The 8,362-nt window shown below is 44.4% G+C and overlaps 1 long non-coding RNA gene across 1 annotated transcript in view; it reads left to right on the top strand.

The window, feature by feature from the left end:
• Window positions 1-3,102: 3,102 nt before the first annotated feature.
• The window catches only part of LOC113949172, a 19,287-nt gene continuing 14,027 nt past the window's right edge, over window positions 3,103-8,362 (top strand). Inside the window, exon 1 of the long non-coding RNA XR_003528374.1 lies at window positions 3,103-3,121. This is a non-coding gene — a long non-coding RNA (uncharacterized LOC113949172). The remainder of the gene's footprint in view (window positions 3,122-8,362) is intronic.

Genomic DNA, 8,362 nt, shown 5'->3' with positions numbered 1-8,362 from the left:
TGTTGTTGGAAGGGAACCCTGGAGGTCACCTGGTCCAACCCCGCTGCTCAAGATTCAGATTCCTAGATGGATTTTGAGCATCCCCAAGGATGGAGTCTCCCCAGCTTCCCTCTGCCTCCTGTGCCAGCCCTCATTCCCCAAAGGAAAATCGTTCCCTGATATTCCCAATCTCCTGTGCCTCACTTTGACGAGGCCAAGTTTCACACTCTCCTTCTTTACACCTCAATATTTAACTTTTGGGAATGTTTGTGCAGCACAAGGACAATAATTCCCACTATAAGGTGATGGGAAACCCCAAATCTCCTAAATTCCAATATCACCACACTACAGGCATCCCAGTGAATCAGGAAATTTTATGGATCCTGCCAGAAATCCTGAAGAAACTCCAAGGCCTGATGTGCTGCTGTCACAGACCTTGTGGCTGTTGCATAGTCAAGGGGAGTCCCACACTCATAATTTGACCTTTAGGGTGTCTCCCTGCATCAAATTTCTGCCATTATCCCAGGGATTTCAATATTTCTTATCTATTTACAGCATTTAGGATGCACAGGGAGTATGGAGGGCCTGCATTCATTTTTTTTTGGAAGTCGTCCACTCATTAGATCCAGTTGAAAAATTAAAATAATGGGGTAATTTTGGAGAGATCATATTGGGATATTTAGAATCCCAGAATGGTTTGGGTTGGGAGGGACCTTAAAGATCATTCATTTCCAGCCCCCTGCCATGGGCAGGGACACCTTCCACTAGCCCATGTTGCTCCAACCTGGCCTTGGACACTTCCAGGGATCCAGGGGCAGCCACATTTTCTCTGGGAATTCTATCCCAGCCCCTCACCACCCTCCCAGGGAAGAACAAGAGGATCAAAACATCAGCTTGTGAATATCTTTACCGAGAGGTTTTCCCCCCCAGTAAATGTCAATATGGAGCTGAACACCTCCTTCCCAGGGAAGTTTACATTCCTCAAATATTTAATTGTGTTTCCTGTGACTTCCCTGGTGCTTTGCAACATCTCTCCTTTGCTCTGCAGGTTGGAAAACATTTCAGAGCCCAGTTTTTAAAGCTGCTCTGTAAAAGAGTTTTCACCCAAGCCCCGGTTCCTCTGGAAAACCCATTCCAGCAAAAAGCGGAGATGAGGTGGGGCTGGAGGCTGTTTAGGCACCAAAATGCAGCTGGGAGTGGCAGGTGCCTGTGCCAGGCTGGGTGTGGTGGCACCACTGCCCGTGGTGCCCCCATTCACAGGGAGTGAAGTTCTCCCCGTCCGGCTCCAGAAGCTGCCGCTCCCCGAACGAACGATTAATGCCCGAGAAAAGCCTGAAAAATGGCTTTTCCCTTTGACCTTTCCAAGGTTTGTCATTTGGTTGACATACCCATTACCTCAAAAATCAAATGTGTTTGTCTAAACATTATTCTGATGTTTGCTTTGGGCCCCGAAGGTCAGACAGCTGACCACTAACTCGCTGACAGTGATCAATTCAGTCTGAAATCCTGTCACTTGGCCTGGTTATTCCCCGATCCATCTCTGCTCCGCCGGCCTCCCCCGCCACTTTCTGCTGTTGAGGCGCTTTTAAACCCAACAATAATCCAATTTGGGATTGATCAATGGGAATGTGTGGTCAGCTCAGCCAAATGACAGAGTCTGCACACAACCACTGACCACAAGCTTGGGGGGGGTGTTTTTACGTGGGGCTGATTGCAAAACTTAATGGATGGAAACGCTTCCCGACCACAGCCCTCCCAAGCCAGGAGGAGATTTGCCTGCTCAGGGCTCACACTTGTCTTTCCTGAGCTTAGTTCAATGCAGGAACAGCGCCCTGTGTTTTGTTGTGCTGCTTTTCCCACCCAAATGTGCCTTGAATTCGGCACGTTGTTGCCGGGAGAAGTTTGTGGTGGTTACCAGGAGTATCCCAGAAGGGGGAAAAAAAGGCCCTGCAAGGAGCTCTGAGCACAAAGTAACAAGGTGAGAGGAGGAAAGGGTCTAATTCTCAGGGGTTTTACCTAAAGGGAGGGAAGCTGAAGTGTCAGGGGTGTAGGTAAGACAGAGGAATGGCAGGACAAGAAGAAAGGAAAACAGTTTAGAAACTACTTTCTGGGCTTGCACGGAGAACATTATGCCCAAATAATGACCAGATGTTTTAGTGCCATTTGGCACTGGCAGGGGTTGCCCAGAGAAGCTGTGGCTGCCCCTGGATCCCTGGAAGTGTCCAAGGCCAGGTTGGATGGGGCTCGGAGCAACCTGGGCTAGTGGAAGGTGTCCCTGCCCATGGCAGGGGGGTGGAAATGAATGATCTTTAAAATCCCTCCTAGCCCAAACCATTCTGGAATTCTGTGACTGATCCACAAAACGCGCCCACAGTGGCTCTCCAAAGTGTATTCTGAGGTTCTCCTGGGAAGGAGAAAGGGATTCTTCTCCAAGTGTCTCTTTTCAGACCCATTCAAATTGTGAACACATCCTGGAGACGTGTTTTGTGTCCTTGAGTGCACAAACTTCATGGAATTGTTTTGCCACGGGACAGTCTGTGCCCCACACACTGATCTCCTCACCGAGATTAACTTTCTTTCACTGCTGAGATTAAACCTCTTCCGCTATGAAATGACATTTTCTGCATCCTAAATGCCTGTTTTCCTATTTCTGCTCTCTCTGCTCCCTGGGCCTGCTTGACAGGGCTCATCTTCCAAGGAATTGTTCGACTAGGTGTCAATCCTTCCACTTGTCTTGGATGTTTGGAGCGTCTCCTTCCTTGGGAGAGCTGTTTTAGGAGGTGCAAGTCCACTGGCTGTGCCACCTGTGTGTGCAAGCCATGGAACCATGGAATGGGTTGGGTTGGGAGGGACCTTAAAGCTCATCCAACTCATCCAGGTCAGGGACACCTCCCACTAGCCCAGGCTGCTCTGAGCCCTGTCCAACTCGACCTTGAGTACTTCCAGGGATGAGGAATCCACAACCTCCCTGGTGGCTCTCACCACCCTCCAGCATCCCCTGTCCAAGCATGGACTTGCCCCTCTCACCCCTCTGCCATCACCACGGACCTGTGACAATCCACCAAGATGAAGAACAGACTTTCCACAGCTTTTTCAACCACCAGCTTTTCCCTTGGATTCCTGATCCTTGGAAGTGCTCAAGGTCAAGTTGGACAGGGCTCGGAGCAACCTGGGCTAGTGGAAGGTGTCTCTGACCTGGATGAACTGGATGAGTTTTAAGGTCCCTTCCAACCCAACCCATTCCATGGTTCCATGACTCCCACACAGGTAGCACAGCCAGTGGACTTGGAAAACGCTGGTGGATGTTGCTGGGATGACACCTCCTCCTTGGTCCAGGAGCACAGGAAAGGCAGCACCAGACCAGCTGGCCCCTCTTTGCTCTGCTTGGAAGTGGGACAAGCTGGTTGGCAAAGCTTTGGCTGAACTTTCCACCCTCAACCCCCACCCCTCCAGGAGGTCTGAAGTTGGATGCCACGGTGTGTCCCCTCCTTGGAATGAGGAGGGAGAACAAATCCTGATGTAGGAGAGCTTCTCTCCTGGCAGCTCTGCCTGGGAACACGAGCTCTTGGAAGTGCCTAAGAGGACACCTCAGGAGATCCCAGGAGACCTCAGGAGACCTCCCTGACTCCAAAGCTGAGACATGGAGGTCAGGCCCACTTCCAGCAGCCTTGGGACTCGCTGACACCAGTCTTTTGTTGGCAGATTCAGATTTTAGGTGTCTTACATCTGACCAGGGATGGTTTGGATGGAACATTTCCTGCAGGATGCTGGAAATTCCTCCCGGGAAGGTCATCAAAATTCCCCAGGGTGTTCCAGACCCTTCACTGATTCCTTTCTTCCAAAGTTACCCTCTGATTGCCTCTCTTTAATCCTGCAGAATTGCTGAGGAAGCCTCGAGTCTCAGAGCTGCAGCCAAGTTGAGGGGCAGAGTTTCAAGCCTGGAATTCCTCTTTTCCCGTTGTTTCTCCACCTTCCTTTATCCTGGTGAGGAACAAAGGGAAAACTGCCCTTTCAACAGGCACCTCAAAGAGACAGGGACTGGAGATGGACTTCAAATCTCTTGTATTCTGTTCTTTTTTGCTGAATTCATCTTTCTTCCCTATCCTTGTTCCAGTGGAGGGAATGTTTCCACGTCGTTGTGTTGTGACAGGAGGATGAGCACTTTTACTTTGGGTAAGATAAAATAAAATAAATAAAATAAAATAAAATAAATAAAATAAAGTAAATAAAATAAACAAAATAAATACAATAAAATAAATAAAATAAAATAAATAAAATAAATAAAATAAAATAAGATAAAACAAATAAAATAAAATAAATAAAATAAATAAAATAAAATAAATAGAATAAAATAAATTTCTTATTTGAGCTTCCTGCTTATATTTCAGCTGGACACGCTTTGATTATTCTGGAAAGCAAATCAGCTGGATATCACCTGGCCTGAGTATGGATTCAATATTTGGGGAATTATGTTGCTCAGAGCCCCATCCAATCTGGCCTTGGACACTTCCAAGGATCCAAGGGCAGCCACAAATTCCTTGGACAACCTCACCACCCTCACAGGGAGGAATTTCTTCCCTATATCCAACCTAAATTTCCCCTATTTCAGCCTGAACCCAAATTTCAACCCAAAATAATGTTGAGTCTCGCTGTGCAAGATCCATTGTCACTATAAATTTATATATGCCCACGGAACACAGGGATTTGAGGCTGATAAATAACAATTCCTTGGCTCCAAGCCCATTTATTTTATAGGTTCCTGCCCCTGCATCTCTTTTTCTGTCTCCAAAAAATTATTTTAGCTTTTAAAGTTCATTAATTAGGAAAGAGCTTGTGATTAATTGGCAGCATTGCTCTGCCTGCACTAACACTGCCAGAGATCCAGAGGCGGAATGTGTGCAAATGATTGTTTTCCAGGTATAATTCCTTTTGTTCTTCATTTTTTTTGCTTCGGAAATCCAGATAATGCTGCAGTAGGGAAGATTTGGATTCATCTCAGCTGTGCTCAGATCCCATTTTCCTGCATTCCTCCCACTGCCCAGGCATTGGTTTGTTGTTAAAATAATGACCCATCTCAGCAATATAATCTGCCTTTGATGGCTGGTTCAATAGATTTTTAGAAAGTAATTAAAGCATATGACAGCAAATTGAAGACCTTTTAATTATTTCAGGAGGGCTGAGTGCACAATCATTTCTCACATACCTGGAGAAAGCTTTGGGAATGAATTAGAAATTTAAATATGGCAAAATCCTTTTTTTTTTTTTTTTTTAAACACTTTTTTCCACCCTTTCTGTGCATCAAGGAGAGGGTGAAGAGATGGAAACTCTGGCCCAATTTTCCTTAGGAAGTTTGTGCAGCTGAATCCTTCATATCCTGGGAATAGTGGGAGAAATCCTTGTCAGAGGATTGAGATCCCAGGTAACAGTGGATCCCAGGAGGATCAGTTCAAATAAAGGTCCATTTGGAATTTGTCATCTGTACAGTGAAAAAGGAGCAAAAATAAATGGGGTTAATGGAAGGAAAATGGGCAGAATTGGTTAAAAATATATAAAATTATAATATATATATAAATTATAATATATATATAAATTATAATATATATAAACCATAGAATATATAAATTATGAAATACATAAAATTACAATATATATAATATATAAAAATTTATAAATTTTAGAAATACTAAAAAGGACTAAAAAAACCACCTCAAATTAGGGAGAATTGGTAAAATTACCAAAAAGGATTTAAAAAAAGGCAAATTAAAATTACAAGAAAATATAAAAAGTAAGAAAAAGAACCCAAAAGCCACAAAAGTCATAGGAAACTGATGGAAAGTGTTAAAAATAGCAAAAAAACTCCAGAAGAGATGAAATAGTAGAAATAGCCCCAACATTAAAAAATAATTGATCAAAAATAAAATTTCCATGAAAATAATGAAAAATCACCAAAAAATTGTCAAAAGGGACAAGAAAATGAACACAAAAAGCCTGAAAATCACCCAAAATTGAGAAGACCCTGAAAAGAATGAAAATTGACCGACAATTGATTAAAAATATTAAAAATTATCCAAAAAAATTCAGAATTTGATGAAATCCTCACCTTAAATCACCCAATTTTTTTGCTTCCCCTTAATGAAATTAAAGGCAGCCGGTTAATCTTTAGCCAGGATTTTTGAAGGCATTAATTCCAGGAAAAAAACCCACCAGGACTGCTTTATAACAAAGCACCTCCAGTGAGTGATCCTGATTTATTATCGTGCAGGGGGAACTCACCCTCTGTCTCAAGTGCTGGTTGCACTTTGAGGATTGAATTAAATTTATGATTCCCTGTCATATGGGACATTTTGGGGTTGTTCTTGTTGAGTTTTTTCCTTTTTTTTCCCCGTTCTCTTGGCCATTTCCAGCACTTTGAGTGTTCCCACTGCTCTGCTGGTGTCACAGATTTCCATTAAGGACGTGCCTTGATGATTAGAGAGACTTTTAGCTTGTTTTTAAGTGGTGAGAAAAGGGCAGGAGGGTTTCCATGAATGATCCCCACGCACTTTTCCACATCCAAAATCCAGGAATAGAGCAAATCCAGAGCTGGACAAGGTCAGGGGCCTCCCACAGAACTGCAAAGAGTCAAAGGTGTCCATCTTGCTTCTCCTCCTTGAAAAAAACATTGATTAAAATATCCTAGACCTCAAAACCAGACATTTTTAAGAGAAGAAACTCAGTTTGTGCCATTTCAGAGCAGTTATCTAATTCCTGAAGTTCCTGTTGGGAATTAGCCCACGTTTTTATCCTCAATAAAAATGGCCCTACAAGGAAAAACATCCTCTCCTGCAAAGAGTCAAAGGTGTCCATCTTGCTGCTCCTCCTTGATAAAGCATTAATTAAAATATCACAGACCTGAAAACCAGACATTTCTAACATGAGCAACCCAGTTTGTGTCATTTCAGAGCAGTTATCTAATTCCTGTTGGGAATTATCCCACCTTTTTATCCTCAGCAAAAACGGTCCTGCAAGGAAAAATGTCCTCTCCTTTGTTCCAGTCACTTGGCATTTATTTTTCCCCCAAAGGCAGCAAAGTTCTCCCTGCAGCTCCTCGCCCCAAATCCAAGGATGTCCACTTCAAACATCATCAGCTGTGCCCTCTGGAGCTGCCACAATTCCCACCAGATGGTGGAATGTCCATGTGTTGCATCCTCAGGATTCAACTGCGTATGAGAAACAGTCCTCTATGGAACCAGACAACGGAGGAAAATTTGGGAGCAAACCGAAATCCACACCTGCATTTGGGTGCACAACATAACACCTTCACCTCGACATCCCCAACCCACCAAAAATGACATTTAATCATCATAACTTTTTTCCCAAACTTCTGAATTTCCTTGTTTTTATTCCGGCTTTTGGACCCGAGCTCCCATGGCTTCGTTTCCTGGAGATATGAAGTGACAGTGAATCCAGCAAAGACCTCAACCCTGGGTCCCTTTTGCATTTAAAGCTACCTGGCCTTGCCAGGCTTTAAACTGGGGTTAATCCCCCCTCCCTTTTTTCCCTTATTATTTGGGATTGCAGAATATCAACCTACATCACATTTGTTGACTGATCCCTTCCCTTTCCTTCCCTCCCCTCCCCTTGTTTCGAGGAGAATTTGTGCTCTCTAATAAAAACAGTATTGAGGTGTTTGGTTTAACACGTTTTTTAACTTAACCAATTTCCTGGGATGAGCAGGTTTTGAGGAATTAGATTATTTTATATATTTATTTTTTTTCAGGTTGTCGTTTGTGGAGTCTGCAAATTATTCTGATCCTCACTTTCTACAATCATGTACCCCTATTTTCCCCCTATAAAAATGTGGGATGCACACCGAGGCAGCAGAGCCACCCCGGAGCGGTGCTCCAGGAGTCCGCTCCCTTCCCGAAGGATCTCAGGCACATTCCCTGCCTGCATTTCTTCTCTCGGCCTTTTGGTGTCATTCTCTTATCGACGTGGAGAGCGAAGAATCGGAATCGCTTCTCTCTTTGCAGAGCTGGTAGCAAACAAAACCTCCTCGAAGGAAGGATGGAGTTAAAGTTAAACCTCTCCATGGGCCAATTCCCTGCTAAGATCCCTGGGAAAGGTGTGCCCATCACTGCCAGGCGGGAAGGTGAGTTCGTGCCTAGGAGAGAGATGCTCAGTTTTAAGTGAGATGGCATGAAAGGTTCAGGAGATCCCTCCCTGAATCATGGAATCAACTGGGTTGGAAAAGATCTCTGAGATCATCAAGTCCAACCCTTGATCCAACCCCGCTGTGGTTCCCAGCCCATGGCACTGATGCCACATCCAGTCTGTCCTTAAACATCTCCTGGGAGGGAGAATCCACACCCTCCCTGCCCAGCCCATTCCAATGGCTGAGCAC

The sequence above is a fragment of the Corapipo altera genome, unplaced genomic scaffold (genome assembly GCF_003945725.1).
Source record: "Corapipo altera isolate COAL_440 unplaced genomic scaffold, ASM394572v1 0, whole genome shotgun sequence".
NCBI classification, from domain to species: Eukaryota; Metazoa; Chordata; class Aves; order Passeriformes; family Pipridae; genus Corapipo; species Corapipo altera.
Note: the sequence above shows the minus strand (reverse complement) of the source record. Positions and strands in the feature narration are given on the sequence as shown.